Below are 20,825 nucleotides of genomic sequence, written 5' to 3'. Positions count from 1 at the left end.
TGAGTCATGTGAATAATATTATAAACAAGGACTCTGTTTACATTTTCCAAAATTACATACTTCTCCCTATTGCCTTGTTTTGACTTTTTTCCTGTGTCACCACTTTGTACCCATTTATACCAGATTTGCAAGGTATAATCTTCTAACTACAAATAATTGGAATGAGAGGATGTTTTGACAAGTAAGAAACCACAACAGTATATGGAACTATCGGGAACAACACCATTGACTTTTTGATAATCATAATGTTGTTCATGAATCATGGTTTTGAAAATATGTATGAATGTCAGATTATTAAGGGCTAAATCATGAGTTAATTATCTACTCCGAGCAAAGGGCAGCTTCTTCTTTTCCCTGGTGTTCCACTGTGGATAAAAAAGGCAAGAGTGATTGGAGCAAGTGGACTGGATCTTGGGGCTCCCACCTCCTAGCTGGATACCCTAACCACTGAACTGTAGTCCCCCTCTCTCTCACTCACTCTTGTATTTATCCACTGTGGAACAGTCATCAAGCCAGAGAGAGAGAGAGAGTGACTGTCATTCAGTGGGGACACAGGGTCCAGTCCCCATGCTCCAATCACTCTTTTGTTGTTTGTCTGCAGTGTTACAGCTTCAATAGGAGAAATGGAGGGTGCCCCACACCCCAGGTGAGTTCTCTAACCACTAGGCTAAAATTGGACACCTCTTCCGTCGCCATTCTGTGTGGAGTGAGGCAGGTGTCTAACTTATTCCTATAAGAAACAACTTGGGTGCCTAAACCTCCAGACTCTGGGCTGCTGGCTCCCAATTGTGGATTGCTAAGCAGAAATAGGCACCTCACTGCAATCCAGATGTAGGTGCCTAACTCCGAGAGGGGTGGGATTTAGCATACATCTTTGTTGTCACCACTCCCAATGGCTTAGCACCTAGTGTGCTGGCTTTTGTGGATCTCATTTTTAGGTGCCTATCTCTCCCCCATTCATTGTATAGGGAGCCTAACTTGGCTTTGTGGATCACAGTGTTCTTCCTGTGATTTTCTAGGTGCCTAAAACTTACACAGTGTGATGCTCAGCAATGCAAGATCTTTCGCAGATCCCATCCTCTGTTCTGTTCCTGACTCTGCAACAGGCTTGCTGAATAACCTCTCTCTGACACATCTTTCCCACATCTGAAATTAAGATACTTACCTTTCTCACAGCAATGTTCTGAGGCATTCATTAATTTTTCCAAGGATAATTTTGCAACTTTGGATTGAGGGGAAGTTCTATAATAAACAAAGTTTTAAAAAAGAATTCTTTCAGGCATTTTTTTTTTGTTAGGTAGACTGCAAATTGGGAGTTGAATTGCCTTGCTCATAACGGATCAGAAAGGTTAATTTGACCCACCTACCTTGGCTTTTTTCCTGAGTAAGACCTAGATTGCCTGTACTAGACACTTTTATTAGGCATTTTAATTTACTTATTGTCTATCTTTAAGAAGATCCATGTATGTGACATACTTAACCTTGTGAAATCATAAAATCATAATAGTTAATAAGTCAGACATGAATATTCTCCTTCTGATCTTAAGGCTGTAGTCACGCTTTGTGAACTTTTATCAACATCCACTGAAAAGGTGTAAAAGTCTAATAAATCTCTGAGGCCTCAGGCACTGGATAATTGTGTTGCTAAAATAGTAACTACCAGGCACCTGCAGTGATGTAGAGTTTGCCCATTTTACATAAAAACCCATTAACTGGTGTCTAAAATACCAGTAAAAGATGTTAACTGCATTGTGTGAGAAAATGTAAATATGCTAAGTTCTGCTAGTTTGCTAAATGCTCTGTTAAACACTTTAAAAAGTCCACACTGTAAAATCTCAAGATTATTTAGCGCAATAGCAACATTTTATCCTGTGACAGTGGGCTTTGAGGATTTGTCAATTTATATTTCATAGCAATGGGACATTGAATTGGGCCATTTGATTTAAAGTAGGAGATTTAAAAAAAAAAAGTCACACCCAAACTCTGTGTTCTGCAGTAATGAAGATTGATCCTGGTCTAGTCTCAAAAGGATTATGGTTTATAATTTTAGTTAGGCTGTGATTTCATTTTAAAACAAAATAGTTATATCAGGAGAAAACCTAGTGTAGGTGCAGTTAACTGATAAAAAGGTGACATATACTAGTGTGTGTGTGTGTGTGTGTATATAGAGTGTGTGTGTGTGTGTGTGTGTGTATATACACACACACACACACACACGACTAGTATACTCTATACTATATACACCTTCATACAAAATCTAGTTGCATCCACCCTAGGGTCAGTTGTACCATGTTAACTATATCAGAATAGTTAAAATGTTACAAGCTTTCTAGTAAAACAAGTCCTGGGTGTATGCAGCAGAGAGGTGCTATCTGAGCTGAATTGCTGAGCATTTGAAAGATTACTATTTAGCATTGTTAAAGCATTTTGTATCCACATTAGTCTATCTCTTAGGACTCTTCCATACCGTACTGCAGGTGATTGGAGAAAACTGGTTTTGAAGGTAGAGATGGCTGCCCTGAGTCATGGGACGGCTTGTTGAGTGATGGAGACATGCATCTCTCTCTGAACCCTGCACCTGGGGCTGACTCTGAGAAAGGGAAGTCAGATCAGCGACCTGGTGCTTAGATACATAAGATCTTTTGTTTTTTCTTTGTACTTATTGCTGAGAATGTCATATCTAGTTTATGAGAAGTGTACATCTAGGTATGTTAAAAACAGTTTATATTGATTTAGTTCACTATTTCTGCTTTTAATAATTCTTGGTTTAGGTAAGATTACAGTTTGGGTAATTTTATGTAGTCCATCCTTGGAGAAAAGAGAACCTTATAACCTCCTAAGGAGAGGTGCTGAAGAGGGAAGAGATTCTGGAAGTTACATCCTCCCTTTCAGTTTCAGTGGGAGACAAAGATGTCTGCTTGCAGTGCATTGTGCTGCTGGTAGGCTGCAGAAAGGAAACACAAGGAGAGAGGCTGAAGGATTAACAGGAAATGAAAGTTGGTGGTGGTACTGGTCACATACCCAAAAATGTGTTTTGGGAAGAACTTTCTGTTCGTTGGTCCTGATAGACCCACAAGAATGTTGGAAATATATTTTAGAATTGTCTTTAGATGGCAATAACTTGCATGAAGAGCAATTAATGAAACAAGGTAATGAGGTAACTACAGCCAAGTACATTTTTCACTTATTTCTCATCTGTTCATAATCCACATTAGAGAGACTCCAAGAAAAAAGCTTATGATCCATTGCTTTTAATGGATTATTAAAATATGTTAGGCCTGCTCACTACCACATCAACAGTTCTAGTTGACTCAAATATATATAGATGATGTCTTCCTCACGCCGTTCAGTAAAAGTGAATCTGGGATGGGTTGAGAGCTAGCAGTGTATCTAGTCACCTGTCTACTATTTGTTCCTGTGCTCATTGCACAATACTGTGCTCACATATCTCTGTTGTGATCTAGCAGATAGCTGCTTAGAGACCTGGATAAAAAGATAACCTAGCAGCATTAACTTTGTTATCCAAATTAAAATACTACGCTCCTATATGGTTGCCAGAGTCATTAAATAAACAGTGCCCTGACAAATAGTGCCATATATTGGTCAGACTGCCAACTGTCCTAGTATCCTCAGGATCAAATCCTCACAGTATCTGTCTTGAATATTTGAGCTTTGTAATCCTCTGAATGGAGACCCAGGTAGGAAATACACATCATTAAAATATTAAGAAACTGATATCTACATTAGGTGATGGAAAAAATGAATCTGAAACAGGGGATGCAAAAAGCAATTCTCAGAATTGTCAGTGTTCATAAGGAAGGAATAGCACATTGCCAGAGATACAAATTACCCCCACCCCATATAGTCTGTTTTAGAGAACCTATGGTAAAGTGGACACTCTTAATCACCCATGCCTGGCCATTATGAAACAGCGATCATTCAAAAGTGTCATGCACTAATCTGGTTAGTAGCTCACTCCTCTAAAATTTTCCAAAGAGATTAGCTACAAATACAGCACCAAAAAGCACTTTGATTTAGAAAGCTCAAGTGGAACAGTGATAGCAAGACATACAGAACTTGAGTAGATGAGCTGCTGTGTATTGCGACTCTCAACCATGGACACCTGTTGACCTTCCCTCCAGGGGTAAGGAAAGTCCACCATAGACATAAAAGCCAAGTTTGGCTATGATAGGTGAAAAAATGGTAATCCCTGATCAAGCAGAGTAACTACCTAGTGTATCAACTGGTCCAAACCCACCTTGGAATGAAATTGCTAAAAAACTAATTTGACCTCCAGGTTTCTGAAGCGACTCCAGGAAACTTTTAGCCAATATATGCCAATACTCCACAGATGTTGCAGCATTGCTGAGAGTTTCTTGGCTGCTACCAATATCAACTCTGAAAACCTGTCCACCTGGAAATTGTATAAAGCATTAGCACTGCTATTACCATGCCACATCTTGATAAGAACAGTAGATTTAACATGTCTAACTCAATTTACCAAACCACAAGTTGTCACCAACCTTTTATTGGCCAACCAATTGCTTAATAATCATGTGAACAATATCCTGCTTCTCCATCCAGAATCATAGGCGCTGACTTTTATTTTTCCCACGGGGCGTTCCACCCCTGCTCTGCCCAAGGCCCCACCATTGCTCTGCCTCTTCCCTCCCCCACTCTTCCCCCTACTTGCTGCTCTCCACCGTTCCTCAAACCCCTCCCACAGCTGCCAAACAGCTTTTTGGCGGTGCTGTTGATCAGCTATGGGTGGTGGATGCTGAGGACCTACTATTTTTTTTCCCTGGGTGCTCTAGCCATGCAGCATCCATGGAGTCAGTGTCCCTGTCCAGAATAGTTTGTCTGTTGCACAGTTAATCCTCTTACATGACCACTACTATCAGAATTGGAAAGAACTCCTAAAAGGATGTCAGTAACCACTTCATCCTCCCAAAACAACAAGAAAAATGATATAGCTCAGAATATGATGCACTTTGGAAGCACATGCCAAAACCTAGGCTTGTGTGCTGGTTCAGACTGAGAGTTTCCCATTTGTTTCAACTGCAGGGTCAAACAGTAGATCTTCCAACATAAATAATACCATTTCTCAGCTTGCTCAGTGCCTAGCCATAAGCAGCAGCTTTTGAAAGTGGAACCCAGACAAGACTGAGGGTACGTCTTCACTACTGGCCGTATCGGTGGGTAGCGATCGATATTTGGCGTCTCATCTAGACGCCATATATCAATCCCTGAACGAGCTCCTGTCGACTCCGGAACTCCACCAATGCGAACAGCGGTAGTGGAGTCGACAGGGGAGCCGTGGACTTCGATCCCGCACCGTGAGGACGGTAGGTAACTCGATCTAAGATACTTCGACTTCAGCTACGCTATTCATGTAGCTGAAGTTGCGTATCTTAGATCAATTTCCCTCCCTAGTGTAGACCAGCCCTGAGGTGGAGCATAGGCGAAATGAGTGTTCCAAAGAACTTGCCATTTCTGCAACATTCCTCCCCCACTCCATTCCCCGAAGGCACCTGCCTTCATATTGTTCAGTTGGTCTGCAGCCTTAGGGTCTGCAGAATAAGTGCTTCTGGATACCCCAATAGCCATGGCAGCAAAACACTCACTTTAATTTGTGACTGACCAGTAGGCCGCAGCCCATCCAGTGAACTGCCATGATGCACTATTACATGAACTATTTTTCTGGGAGTAGGTAGAGCTACCATATCTCCCATAACACCTTGAGCTTCTATGCTTGTACTTGCATGTGAACTGAAAGTGATGGTCTTAGTTAAAGGCCTAGCAAATGAATTTAATGACTACAGGGTGGCTGAGGGACAAAAACACATGATATCTATAGTAACACAAGGCATTACGCAGTCTGTCCATGTCTGTGGATACTGCAGATGCAAAGATATGGATGGGTCATCTGTGGCTCCAAGCTTAAATTCAGCATCACAGCATACCCAAAATCTTCTTTTCTCTTCTTTCTGTGTTTCCATGTGTATTCATTTCAAGCATAGTCTCTGTAGAAGTCAGGGAGATAATATCCATGCATTATTCCTCACCACTACCCTATTTTAGTTCTGATTCTCTTAAGCAGATGGAATCCAAGATGGTTTATGAGACTCACATATGCTTTTATCTGATCTTGATTAGCCCTTTGAGCAGTTTCTGAGCTCTGTAGAGAGTATTTTGATCTTAACCAAGAATCTCACAATTTACTTGTCCTCAGAGGTTAATTTATAAAGAGCTATGCTCTGCATTCAGAGCTCCAAAATGCAAATCATCAAGCAGAACACAGTGTAATAGATTCCATATTAAACTCCTCCTAACTGGGTGACAATGATGGCATGCTTCATTTTTGATCGTACTCACTACCATAATGTAAAGTGCACATTTCCATATAAAAATATCCTAGATTAATGCACCAGAATTTGTTTGCAAGGAGAACTTTTAAGAATTCACACTAAATGTTAGTGACATTTGGTGGAGGTTGAGGATTTTCCCCATGAAGTAGCATTGTTTCTAAGCACCTATTCTCCAATAATATAACAGGTTTTCTGACTGTTCTCAAATGATGCCTCAAGAACCTTTATTGGTCAGATATTCCCTTGAGTATATAATTTTTCTCTTTTTAAGAATTTGCTGACATTTGCTGAAATAATTTTTCTTTTACTTCCTCTCATATTGCCTTCTCTTATGTGTGGGAGGCAGAAGATTCTAGGGTTGCAATTTCTCTTCACTAATCATCTGAAATCATCCCTATTTATTTTGAATCATATATTTTCAATGCAAATACAGATTTTTGTAGTGTAACCTCCTGTTTTATTTACAATAGTTTTGTCATAAACAGTAGGAGTTAATGGAACAGAAGTACTTTATAATTCTTTTGACTGTAAAGGGTTAACAAGTTGAGTAAGCCTGGCTGTCACCTGACCAGAGGACCAATCAGGAGACAGGATACATTCAAATCTTGAGGGAGGGAAGTTTCTGTGTGTGCTGTTAGAATTTGGTTGTTGTTTACTCTGGGGGCTCAGAGGGACCAGACGTGCAACGAGGTTTCTCTCCAATCTCCTTGGTACAGGTTCTTATAGATTCCAAAGAGTAAGTACTAGATAGATAAAGCGAGTTAGGCTTATGTTTTTTTCTTTATTTGCAAATGTGCATTTGGCTGGAAGGAGTTTAAGTGTGCATTTGGCTGAAAGGATTTTAATTTGTACTTGAATACTTAGGCTGGGAGAATATTCCCAGTGCCTATAGCTAAAAAACCCTGTACCTATTCCATCTTAAAATTACAAAGATAATTTTTACTGTTTTCTCTCTTTAATTAAAAGTTTATTATTTAAGAACCTGATTGTTTTTTTATTCTGGTGTGAGATCCAAGGGGACTGGGTCTGGATCCACCAGGGAATTGGTGGGGAGAGAGAAGGAAAGCGGGAGAGAGAGGCTAATTTCTCTCTGTGTTAGGATTACTTTCTCTCTCAGGGAGAGTCTGGGAGGGGGAAAGAGAAGGAGGGAGGAAGGTGTATTTTCCTCTCTGTTTTGTGATTCAAGGAGTTTGAATCACAGTGATCTTCCAGGATAACCCAGGGAGGGGAAGCCTGGGAGAGGCAACGGTGGGGGAAAGGGTTTACTTTCCTTGTGTTAAGATCCAGAGGGTCTGGATCTTGGGGTTCCCTGGGCAAGGTTTTGGGGGGACCAGAGTGTACCAGGCACTGGAATTCCTGGTTGGTGGCAGCGCTACAGGTTCTAAGCTGGTAATTAAGCTTAGAGGAATTCATGCTGGTACCCCATCTTTTGAACGCTAAGGTTCAGAGTGGGGATTTGTACCATGACAAGTTTGTCCTTGGAATGAGTAGTATTGACCTTTTCCGTGTACTTCTCAAGTTCTATAAAATCTCATATAAATGGTAGTGAGTAGTAGACAAGAACTGACTACAGATATACTTAATATTGTTCAAATACAGTGGAATCATAATGTAACTTTCACCTTTCTGTCTTCTCACATGCTGTTTGCTTAAAGTAGTGGAGCATTTAGAGGAATACTGGCAAACGCTAATTTTCTTTGTTTTCTTGCATTATTTTATTAATTTTAAATGGGAAGTATTCTTATTCTGCTTTATTCTTACAATACAGTTAAATGTAACTAACCATATTTACCAGCTTTTATTTGATCAGAATGAGCATCCTTGCTATTGGGCTTGCAATTTCATATGCCAGTTCCTTTAATGTTCTTGGATGGAGATTATCCAGCCCCACCCTGATTTAGTGCCATTAAGATGTTTGAGTGTGACATCAGCCTCATATGTGGTAATTTCTACTTCCATGACCTTGTTATCATTAGCCACCCTGCCACTACCCCTAAACTCTTCATAATCCTTATTAAAAACTGAGGGAAAGAATTTGCTTAGGTGCTGGGCGATGCCTAGATTATTTTTAATCTCCATTCCATCCTCAGTCTTAGTGGTCCCATTTCTTGTTTTCTTTTTATTTATATGGCTGTAGAACCTTTTACTATTGGTTTTAATTTACTTTGCAAGGTCCCAGTCTGTCTGGTTTTTGGAAGTTCTCACTTTATCCCTATACTTTCTGACCTCCAGGAGGTAGCTTTCCTTGTTGATCCTTCCCTTTTTCCATTCCTTGTAAGCTTTCTGCTAAAACAGTTGGCAAAATATTGAGAACTCACTTGGTAACCCTTCCATTAAGTTACACAGGGAAAAAGACAAAATTTCAGTTATTTGAATAATCTCCCTGTGGGCACCCACTTTAGGTGCATATATGCCCCTATGCCTTTGCTGAGAATTTTTGGTAGCAGTGTCCACTTCACCCACGCATGTACCCTTCACATCCTCATGCCCCATACTGAGGCTATATAGGGCTGTGCAGGTGAACTGCCTTCAGTTCCTTCTCAACTACCATCTGTTAGAGACTGAATTTAATGTGCCTCTTTATTATCTGTTCTGTTCATTTCCTCTGAAGCACCTGGCATTGGCCACTGTTGGAAGACAGGATACTGGGCTAGATGGCCCTTTGGTCTGACCCAGTATGGTCGTTCTTATATCCTCTTTGCTGTGTGCCTGTTCCTATTTTAGCTTTGATAGTTAGTTCTTAGTAGTAGTAGGCTTAATACCTTAGAGTTGTTGAAACATTTCTTCTCCCTTTCTTTTCTTTTTTCTTTTCTTAACAATATACATATATTTGGTTTTTCTTTTTCTCTTATTGAGGGGCTTGAACAAGTTTTCTTCTGCTGCGGATGCTGGGATCCCTGGGGTTTAAAGGTGCCTCTGATGTTGAGATGCAATTCCCATTAACCATGGGCATTCCCAGTGCATTCATTGTTTGGGGGACTCTCGTAGTCCCAGCAAGTGCAAGATCTGCACTTCTTTTAAGGATATACACTCTTAATGATGGAGCCCTTCTCTTAAGGTACAGGCTCTTACTGATGGAGCAAGCCTTAAGACTGGCTTCTGATCCAGGTGCAGGGAACTCCCCTGACAGGGACCCTGCACCTCCGTCAACGCATGATCACTGAGAGCTTCGAAGGGGAAGACAGCATTGAAATCCCAGTCCCAAATACTCTCCATGAGTGAGATGCTGATAACCATACCAGCAGTACTGAGAGCTTCCCACTCAGAATCTAGGGAGGGGGGTAAGAGGAGGAACAGAGAGTTCCTCTCAAAGAAGATCGAGTCACAGGAGACCTCAGGTCCCAAGAGGAGTGCTAGTGAGGCTCTGAGCACTTTGGGCACCATCAGGGTCGGCTCTAGGCACCCGCAAAACAAGCAGGTGCTTGGGGCAGCACATTTGCAGGGAGTGGCATTTGACCATCCTTTTTTTTTCTTTTTTTTTTAACTCACTTCCTCCCCTCTCACAACCCTGCAGAAACAGAGCCATGGAGCAGCTGGGGATCCAGCATGGGAGCTGAGAACCCATGGGACCCTGGGAGCTGTAGTTCCTTGCCTAGCTCCCTGTCTATTGAGCCAGACCTGGACCAGGGAAAGAACTACATTTCCCAGCAATCCCTTGGTAGCTATCAACAGGAAAGGGAGGGGTAGGGAGTGAGGTAGCTGAGTCATGCTGCAGCTTGTTGTGAGTTGAAAGGGGTGGCACTTTGAATGGGGAACAAGTGTGCTCAAGGAGTAGAAGGCTTTGGCCGAGATAGCCCCTTCAGAAAACTTCCCCAGACTGGATAAGGGATACTGGTGTGACCTCACCTTGCAGCCCCCAAAGAAAGAACTGGTGGGATTAAATGGACAGTGCACCTCTCTATCTGAAGCCTAGCAAGGGAGGTACATGGATCCCACTAGAATTTAAAATGAAAAGTAAGGGAGGGAAGGCTCTGGACCTGGGCAGCTTTAGATACAGTACCAGGCACTTAGGAGGATTTCCACTTCTGAGCCGTTGAAGCAGAAATTGACTTTTTCTTTCCAGATATAACTAATATTCAGAAAGGGAATCTAGCACCTGCCTTCCAGATTTGCACACCCTCAAAATTCAAGAGTGCATAAGCTCAATTCGGGCAGCTGTTACTACTTTTCTCCCAAATCAAATATACTGATCCACTGTAACTTGCTGTAGAAAAAGTAGGATAAAATTGAGCAAGAAATGCTTCCCAATGGTTTTTAGGACTGGAATTGCTATTTTCAACAGCCATTGCTTTTTTTTTTTTTTCCTGGAGCTAACAGCTTTCCATGTGCCAGTAAAAGGTTTGTCAATATTCACTCATCCGACCCCAACAAGATTCCTAAAAGGCTATATGAATTTTTTCTACATTAGCTCCTCTACGCCACTTTTGGATCTCAAACTGGTTCTTAACTGTCTCATGAAATAGCCCTTTCAGCCACTAACTACATACTCACCGCCACATGTGTCTATGAAGACCTTTTAGTAGTCATCATTTCGACTTGAAGGGTTGGGGTGATGGGGCCTCAAATGGCAGGCCCTGCATTTATTGTGTCCTCCAAGGAGAAAGTATCACTATGACCTAAACTTACTTCTGAATTTCACATTAACCAAACTATCTACTTTCTGTTTTTATTTTCCCTAAGCCACATCAGTTTACACAGGAGTATGCCTTTCATATGCTAGATGTTAAGATGGCCTCTTACTTGGACAGAACTAGGGCATTCAGGAAGACTCCCTAGACTCTGCCTAATGCAGAAGCAGCAGAGAATCCTGTGGCACCTTATAGACTAACAGACGTTTTGGAGCGTGAGCTTTCGTGGGTGAATACCCACTTCGTCAGATGCAGGTAGTGGAAATTTTCCAGGGCAGGTATATATATGCTAGCGAGAACTAGAGATAACGAGGTTGTTCGTCAGGGAGGGTGAGGCCCTGTTCTAGCAGTAGAGGTGTGAAAACCAAGGGAGGAGAAACTGGTTCTGTAATTGGCAAGCCATTCACAGTCTTTGTTTAGTCCAGAGCTGATGGTGTCAAATTTGCAAATGAACTGAAGCTCAGCAGTTTCTCTTTGAAGTCTGGTCCTGAAGTTTTTTTGCTGCAGGATAGCCACCTTAAGGTCTGCTATAATGTGGCCGGGAGGTTGAAGTGCTCTCCTACAGGTTTTTGTATATTGCCATTCCTGTATCTGATTTGTGTCCATTTATCCTTTTCCGTAGTGACTGTCCAGTTTGGCCGATGTACATAGCAGAGGGGCATTGCTGGCATATGATGGCGTATATTACATTGGTGGACGTGCAGGTGAATGAACAGTGTGGTATGGCTGATCTGGTTAGGTCCTATGATGGTGTCGCTGGTGTAGATATGTGGGCAGAGTTGGCATCGAGGTTTGTTGCATGGATTGGTTCCTGAGCTAGAGTTACTATGGTACGGTGTGCAGTTGCTGGTGAGAATACATTTCAGGTTGGTAGGTTGTCTGTGGGCAAGGATTGGCGCCACCCAAGACCCGTGAAAGTGTGGGATCATTGTCCAGGATGGGTTGTAGATCCCTGATGATGCGTTGGAAGGGTTTTAGCTGGGGGCTGTATGTGATGGCCAGTGGAGTCCTTTTGGAGTCCTGTTGCAAGTCCTGTCTTGCAAGACCCAAACCCAAGAAAGAAACCAACAGGACTCCACTGGCCATCACATACAGCTCCCAGCTAAAACCCCTCCAACGCATCATCAGGGATCTACAACCCATCCTGGACAATGATCCCACACTTTCACGGGTCTTGGGTGGCAGGCCTCTCCTGAATGTGATTGTGATCTAGCAGAGTGTGCAGTTTGTCTGTGGCCCCACTCAAAGATGTTCCAGTTGCTGAAATCTGCGGGGATGTAACATGATCCTTGGTGCACACATTCTCTGACTACTGTACAAAGGAGTCACTTGAGGTGGAGCACTCACAAGGGAAAGCCTTTCTCAAAGAACTCCAATTACTGCAAAAGATGAGTAACATCTCCTATACGTCAGCATTCCTATGGTAACTGCACCCCTGATCCTTTCATGGCTCCTTGAGGATAACTCACTTACGTCTCAGGACTTGAGCTGTCATCTTTCTTGGTGGGGAGTCCTGTGACACACTCCGTCTAGATCTGAGCCTTAAACTGCAGAATCCTGCAATTTACTGTGATGATCTCAGCAGGTCTGACTTTAATTCAGCACCTGCAGTCATGCTCTCTGAGGGTATATCTACACTGTGATAAAAGACCCTTGGGCATGGCTGCGGCTGTTGACTTGGGTTTGCAGAGCTTGTGCTGTGGGACTATAAAACTGCAGTACAGGCTCAGGCTGGAGTTCAGGCTTCGAGATCCCAGAAGGGGGAAGGGTCTCAGACCCTAGGCTCCAGCTCAAGCCTGAATGTCTACACTGCAATATTTAGCCCTGCAGCCCTAGCCCAATGAGGTCGAGTTAGCTAACCCACACTCTGAAACCCAGTGCCATCTAGACATACCCATAGGGGTAATTATAAGGTTAGCCACTGATCACTGCCAGCTTTCATAAAGTATTTATTCACAACCCAAACATTGTGGAGAAAGCATGTTTTAAAAACAATAAACAAATTGTACGAAGGTCTTATCTCATCAGGCATTCACCCATCTTCCATATGGAGATCCTGATGGGGTTAAAAACTTCAAGTAATCTCTGAGGGCCCTCTCTCTCTTTTCCATAGTTTCATTCAGTCATTGGACTGAGAGAGAGAGAGAGACCACCTTCCCTGTGTCAGAATGATTGCTTTATACCGTTTACAGTTCTTTGAATGTCAGGCCTCTTGAACTAGGTCAAATCAATACGTCTTGTTCTCCCCAAGGAGTGAAACTTCCAGAGGCTTGTTACTAGCATACCGATTTGCATTAATTCCCTTCCCTCCATCTCACTCCCCAAGATTTTGGTTCCTATCAGTAGAATAGTTTAGCTCATCCATTTAGCTTGGAATACAATCACTAGTCAGCACATAAAGATACATATTAACATCAAATACAATAGTCTTTGAATACTCCCATGTGCTCCCAGCATCATATCTGTCACACTGTGACAAATATAAGCACCTATTTCACTATGTAGCTCAGTCTACATATGTATTCTCATAACAAATGGATGAGAAAAATCAAATTATAAATTTGTCCAGGCAGTATGCTGCTCTTTCTCCTGAGTAGACCAAGGAATAGAAGACAAAGCCAACAGTCCCTCCCATCTGCTGTTCTCTCTTAACCTGCATTTTAAATACCAGAAATATCCTGTAACTTGGACAAAAATTTATCATGTGAAATGTGACTGAAGACCTGAAATCCTCAAATTATTCCACAACTAGAGAGTAGTGAGGAACTGCGAATGCAAAACATTACTTAAAATTTTTAGTTCTTTGCTGGATTTGAAAAAAAGGCAAAACTGTTCTTTTCTTTGCTATTCTTCTTAGCTATTTCTTGCCTCTAGCTTAAAGCAGCATTTACCAGTTAAACTGTTTTGCACTAGGCAAAAATGAAACTTTCATGTCACAGATGGGGTAGCAGTTAGTGGAAGCTTTTGATTAATACTGCTTCTTGCTGTGTCACATTTTCATGGGCTGAATCTTACCCATGTGATCAGTGATTCTCAAAGCCCTGACAGAAAGCATTTGAAGAAGGAGAGAGCTTATGTAGGCTTCTTGGAAGAAAAGCATAAAAATAATGTATAAAATTCATGTTCATAAATTGAAATGGGTTAAAACTGTCCGTAATTATTATTTTGTTTTCACCATATTTATGTTTCTGAGGTTTCCTGAAAAAGAAGGGATAGTATGTAATAAGAAATAGTGGTGGAGATGGGTGCAATTACAATCTTATATAAATATGGAAACAGACCCATTTTTTAAATCACTTCAGCTGCATGCACAGATTATGTAAATGTGTGTGTCAGTGGCCATGTGTGCATTGTGGTGCCAAATTCAGCAAAACATCTAATCACATTCTTAGGTCCCATTGAAATGTGCCTAAGTGCTTTGCTAAAAAATATTTAAATAGAACAGGGCCAAGAACCAATCCCTTTAGGACCCCACCAAGAACACCTGCCCAATGACTCTCCACTTACAATTACATTTTGAAATCTATCATTTAGCCAGTTGTAATCCATTTTGTGTGCACCATTCTGAGTTTGTAACATTCTAGTTTATTAATGCAGTACCAAGTCAAATGTCATGCAATACCAAGTCAAATGCCTTACAGAAGTCTATTACATCACTATTTATTTTTATCAAGTTAGCTTGACAAGATCTGTTTGCCATAAAAGTTGTGCTAATTTCCATTAATTATGCTACTCTCCTTTAGTTCTTTATTAATAAAGTTGCATTTCAACCATTCCATTATTTTGCCTGGGATAAATGTCAGGCTGCCAGTCCTATAATTACTCAGGTCTTCCCTCTTTCTCTTTTTAACTGTGCTAATATTAGTTTTTTTCCAGTCCTCTGGAATTTCCCCAAGTGTTTCCAGACTTACTAAAATCAGTGTTAATGGTTCAGAGAGCTTTTGGCCAGCTCTTTTAAAACTCTTTGATACAAATTAACCAGACCTGTTGATTTTAAATGTGTAATTTTAGTTGCTATTGTTTAATATCCTTATGAGTTACTGTTGGAATCAAAAGTTTCATTTTCGTGATGTGACTGTATCATCTGTGTGATAGGGTGCTATCAGCCACACCCTGATCACTGATAATGCAGCAGCCTGGAGAAGGCTGCAGGCCAAGCTGAGGGCAATTATACACTTTCTCTTGGGGAATTGTGAGCACTTGCATGTCAATCACTGGGTTAACAAGGTAATTGGGGAGACTATCAGGAGAGGAAACAGGAATCAAAGCAGGCTGAGGAAGGAGCTGAGAAGGAATCTCAGAGGGTGAACATAGGCTGGGGAGTGAGGGCTGCAGGGTAGCTTGTTCTTGCTATTAGTCTGTGTTGCATATTATGGGGATATAAGGGAAATAAATGCACACCTTGGTGAAGGATAAACAGCCTGGCATGTGTTTATGACTGTGGAACTACCTGAACTAGTCAGGCAATGAGGTTCATCAGGTAGCAATGGAGGTATCCTGTGACAATCTGTTTTTTCCCACTGCTATCTAGTAAATGGACCAGTATCATTGTTAGAATTCTTTTTGTTCCTAGTATACTTTAAAACTGGTTTCTTACTGTCCTTGACTCTGCTGGCTATAGAGTTCACCTTGTGTCCTTTTGCTTCTCTTATATATCTTCTACAATTACTAGCTTCTAATTTCTATTCATTATAATCAACTCTCCCTTTTCCCATTTGTTATATATTTTTATTTTTTTAAATGCTGCTTTCACATCCTCACTAAGCCAGGCTGATTTTTTGTTTTGTTTTTTGTTTCTTTTTTAAACTAGTGTACCTTCTTTCACAATAGTTTGATTGTGGCTTTTGGGTATCTAGTAAATTGTTCTTAAACTATTCCCAATTATCATTCACATTTTTATGTTTAAATATTTTCTTATACCTGATTTGGCCCAGAATCGTTTTCAGCTTTGTAATTGGCCCATTTAAAGTACCAAGAGTGTGTGTGTGTGTGTGTGTGTGTGTATATATATTACTAGTTGGGACTTCACTTTATTTCTTCATAACAACTATATCTAGTCATGATCACTTGCACCTAAGGAACCACTGATCTTTAGTTATTGTGATTAATTCCTCTTTATCTGTCAAACTGAGGTGTAATAAAAAAAAATTCCCTCGTATTGGATGCAACACTTCTTGAATTAGAAAATGGTTAACTATCTTCTTCTTTTTCCTTTTTGCCACTTTTCTTGGTGAGGGTCATGGCAGCAGCACGGAGAGTAGGGACCAGGTCTCCTGTTCCTCTGAAGCAGGTTCTGGATTCTCCTGGGGATTCCCCAGCATTCCCAGGCCAGCTGAGAGATATAATTCCTCCAGCGTGTCCTCGATCAGCCTCTGGCCTCTGTCCAGTGGGACATGCCTGATAGAGTTCCAACAGAAGCCTCCCAGGGGGCATCCTTATCAGGTGCCCTGGGGCCAGTTTCCTTGCAGAGGGCCAGTCTGTTGTGGTGTGTCCCTCCTGCTGTCATTCTGGCATCACACCTGACCCTCACCCTTCACTTTGTGGATGGTGAGCCCACGAAATAGGTCCATGTCAACTTTTCTGGCTGGGCATGGCTGGGTTATGTGGGTGGCCCAATCCCAGACACTCACCTGACACCACCCCCAGAGGTAGGTCCCAGTATCCCTAGTCCAGGTGAGGTTCACGTGGACATTTTGGGGCTTTTATAAGGGTCTTGAGGTCGATTGTTTTTAGTATGGAACCTCTCCCCAGACCTGTTTGCGTAAGGTGACCCTACCAGGAGCACAAGGCTTCAAATGACATAGTCCTGGGGTTCTTCGGAACATGCAAGCCCCTCCATCACAAAAAGGTAATGATCCTTGGAGGGATGTTAACTATAATCTTTAGAAATTCCAAGGACATTTTTAGTACTAGTAGCATGAGATCTCCAGTGTGTGTCACTCAGATTGTAGTCCCTCATAATAACAACTTCTCCCCCCCATACACATTATAGAAGGGTGTTCATAGAGCCCATCATCCTATTCTCTAGTGCGATTTGGTAGTGTGTAGCAGTCATCAAGTATCCCATCTTGTGCTTCATATGTTTGAATGCTTATGGATCTATTTTCTAAGTCACCTGCTTCTGAGTTGTCAGGAACATGGAAACAGGTAATCTCATTTTTTATATAGACTGTCACTTCCCTTCCCCTTTTGCTCACTCATTTGCTAACTAAATAGGTTATAACCAGTGATTTCAGTAATATCAACTATGTTGAATGAAATTTGCTCATAAATGAGCAATTTAAATTTATCTCGTTTACTACCCAGGCTCTGAGCATTGGTGTACAGGCAATTTAAAGAATGTTTTCTCTTCACCTCCCTTGGTACCTTAATTAATTTTGTGCTTGAAATATTCATTTTGTGCTACATAAGTGCTCATTTGTTACTCTTTCTCACCTTCCACTGAATGCATTGAATGAGGCAGGATTCTGTGGAAAAAATAGTATGTGATCATATAATTAAAGCCTGTGTCATAATGCATTTGCGCACAAGGGCCAAATTAAGGTTGCACAGGCTGTTTTAATTCTGGCATTTCCTAACATTTAAGTGCTTGACTCTGCAACCTTAACATTCTTTTAATGTAGTTTTGTGTGTAATTAAGATGTGTTATGTTCTAATGACTCTGCTTAACATGCTTCTCCAGGTATGTGCTGTGCTGCACAAAAAGAGTTATTCCTAAAAGTACTGTAGCATTTCCCCAAAGGTAATAAACGTAGAAGTGAAGTAAGAACCTTTAATGGCACTCGTGCAACCAATTATCAAAACACATAGTTGTGCATCTAGCCCAATGTGTGCCCATAAACATAGTTTTATATGGGTAGAATGATCATTCCATTTCCATAGTAGTGACAGTCTTTTTCTTTGACATTTTTGTTGGTCAATCTGACATATTGTTAAATATTCCATTATGATTGATTATTTATTATTATCATCCATTAAACAACGATCAAAGGAAACATAGCTTTCAGGGTAGATTCGAATAGTTTTAGGCACTAAGTAGTGAAAGTATAATTTTTTTCCTCATCAACATGCATAAATTCTGGCCAGAACTGGGCTTCATTCACCCAAGTGTGATTACTATACAGAATGATTTTGTTGTAGACTTGATTGTACTCTGTTCAACAAAACCACTTTTTCAAATCAAGGAACTGATTTGGAGACATGTAATTGTTTTTGAGGTTGTCTATATTTGAGTTTTTACATAAATGCTTTTCATCAGATTTACTTTTTTGTTAAATAGCTATTGGTTAAGTTCTTTTGCTAGTTCATTTTAATTAGGGATGAAATGCACAGAGGTACCATACAAACCAGTTTAGTGTATTCAATAACTGCATTTTTTAAAAGCCTCTCAACCATTATTCTATCTGTAATTTAAACAGATATAAAACTGATGGTTAATTATAAATTAGAACAGGTATATGGAGAATAATGTTGTCTTAAAATCTTATCTGATTACCATGATTAGTAACAGTAGTAAAACTCTGTATATTTTGTCTCTAATTTATTTTAATTTAACAAGGTTCCAGTTTGTTCTGTTGGGGCCAAAATTGTGTAAGGGGGAGGGGAGTTGCATAGGTGGTCCGCTCCATGAAGAGCCCTAGGAGGCATTTGACCTGAATTATCTGTGCTTCCTGGGTACCCCAGTTGTGCAGGGAAGGAGTAATTTGCTGCAGCCCTTTTCAGAGTGTAGGTTACTCCTCATGCCTGTGTACATCCCACCAGTGCCACTGGCTGGTGCTTAGGAGTGGCAGAATTATGGCCCTATACACTCCCCAGCACTTCTGCTCCCATCACTTCTGCCTGAAGGGAGAATCTGCCCTGTGGTTACTGTGTTCCTTTCACCCCCCAGAGCTAGGATACAGTTGCTTTGATATGACTGCGTAAGTGTGGTGAGTAGTAACTATATTTCTGCTACTTCCCTGCGCAGTTGCGTTAGAGCTATTCACAGTCTAACACTAAAAAGTTAGGGCCCAGTTCTGAACTTCTTACCCAGACAGATCCCTTATTGTAAGTGTTCTCTGAGTAATGGCAGCACAATTGGGCCCATGTTGTTTTAGCATAATTCACTAATGTAGCTATCAATAATGTTTACTTCCATTCCCTACTGAGCTGAGTCAGTTCTGAACTAGTAGCTTAAGGGTGAAATGCTTCATATCTCACTGCCAATCTTTTCATTATCCAGATGCCTACAATTAAAAATTTTAATTTAGGATTTGTCTGAATTGTTAAGGAGATTGGCCTCAAAGGGCCAAAAGATTTGGCAGTTCAAATTGAAAGAATTTTTATTGTGTTATATCAGGAACTGACTTCTTATATTAGCATAAAAGACATGTTAATAGAACTCTAAAGTCAACTTTTCTGTAATTTTAGTAGGCTTAGGAGCTAAAAATCTTGGCACAGTTTGCTTTATGGTGTTAAATTCAAAATATTAAAACGTTTACTAATTACAGCAATGAACTACTTCTGTAGATAATGAACAGATTTATTTGTTTTATATAGTGTTGGTGACTTGGTTTAAAAACACATTGGTTCCCAATGAAGGAAATCAGTGTTGTATCTTTTTTTTTAAAAAAAAATAACCCTCTTGTTATATTTTAAGTTCAATAATAAGAAATCTTGTTTACTTCCATTTTCTCTGTTTCACTCTCCCTTGCTGCATCTGCTATTCCTGATGGCAATGTGCAGCTAGCTACCAGAAAACTTCTGTTTCTTCCATTTCTTTCCCTACATTTCATGTTTATTTTTATCATTTATTTTATGCAGTAAGGAGTCATGAACCAGATTTTTGCATCTATTGCACACCCAAAACTCCCACTGACTTCAGCAGTAGGCTGAGGTGTGCAAAAAATACAGGCTGAGGCCACCTCATGGAGATTTTGATTGCACAAGGAATGCCATGCAGAAGGGATAGCACTGGGGATGCTACTGCATTATTATAGATGCAGAATACTTTTACTAGATGGAATCATTAGCAACTTCAGACAGCATAACAAATTAATCAGCATCTCCTTTCTCCTCAAAATGTGTCTCTAAATAGTGCTAATGTGGGAGAACCCCTCTGAAAGCACATCAGAGAAAATGTGATTTCAGGATCTTTAAAAAGATCATTCCCTTTGCTCTGCACCAGTCTGTACTACCATTTACATCGGGGTGGGCAAATTGGCCTGAGAGGCACATCTGGGTATGGCAATTCTATGGTGGGCCATGAATGCTCATTGGGGTGCAGGAGGAGGTGAGGGCTCTGGCTGGGGGTGCAAGCTCTGGGGTGGGGCCAGAAATAAGGAGTCCAGGGTGCAGTAGGGGGCTCCAGGCTGGGGCAGGGGGTTGAGGTGTGGGGGTGGGGGTGCTGAGGGCTCCGACTGGAGTTGTGGGCTCTGGAGTGGGGCTGGGGATGAGGGATTTGGGGTGTAGGAGGGTGCTCCAGGCTGGCACCAAGGGGTTCATAAGGTAGAAGGAGGACCAGGGATGGGGCAGGGGGCTAGGGCATGGGAAGGGGGATGAGGGCTCTGGGGTGAGGCCAGAAATGAGGAGTTCAGGCTGCAGCAGGGGGATCCAGGCTGGGGCAGAGGGTTGAGGTGTGGGGGTAGTGTGCAGAGCTGCCTGGCTGCCCCTAAACGTAGGAGCTGGAGGGGGGACATGCCACTACTTCTGGGAGCCATACGGAGCCACAGAACGCGCGGAGCAGCCCCTGATCCCGCTCCCCGGCTGGAGCTCGAGGAACAGATTAAATCAGCTGATGGGCCAGATGTGGTGCATGGGCCACAGTTTGTCCACCCCTGGTTTACAAAGT

At 41.5% G+C, this 20,825-nt stretch overlaps 1 protein-coding gene across 1 annotated transcript in view; it reads left to right on the top strand.

Annotated features, from left to right (window-relative positions):
- ANKS1B (ankyrin repeat and sterile alpha motif domain containing 1B) overlaps positions 1-20,825 on the top strand; it is a 786,862-nt gene that overhangs the window by 295,003 nt on the left and 471,034 nt on the right. The window lies entirely within an intron of this gene.

Source organism: Chelonoidis abingdonii, chromosome 1 (genome assembly GCF_003597395.2).
Source record: "Chelonoidis abingdonii isolate Lonesome George chromosome 1, CheloAbing_2.0, whole genome shotgun sequence".
NCBI lineage: Eukaryota > Metazoa > Chordata > Testudines > Testudinidae > Chelonoidis > Chelonoidis abingdonii.
Note: the sequence above shows the minus strand (reverse complement) of the source record. Positions and strands in the feature narration are given on the sequence as shown.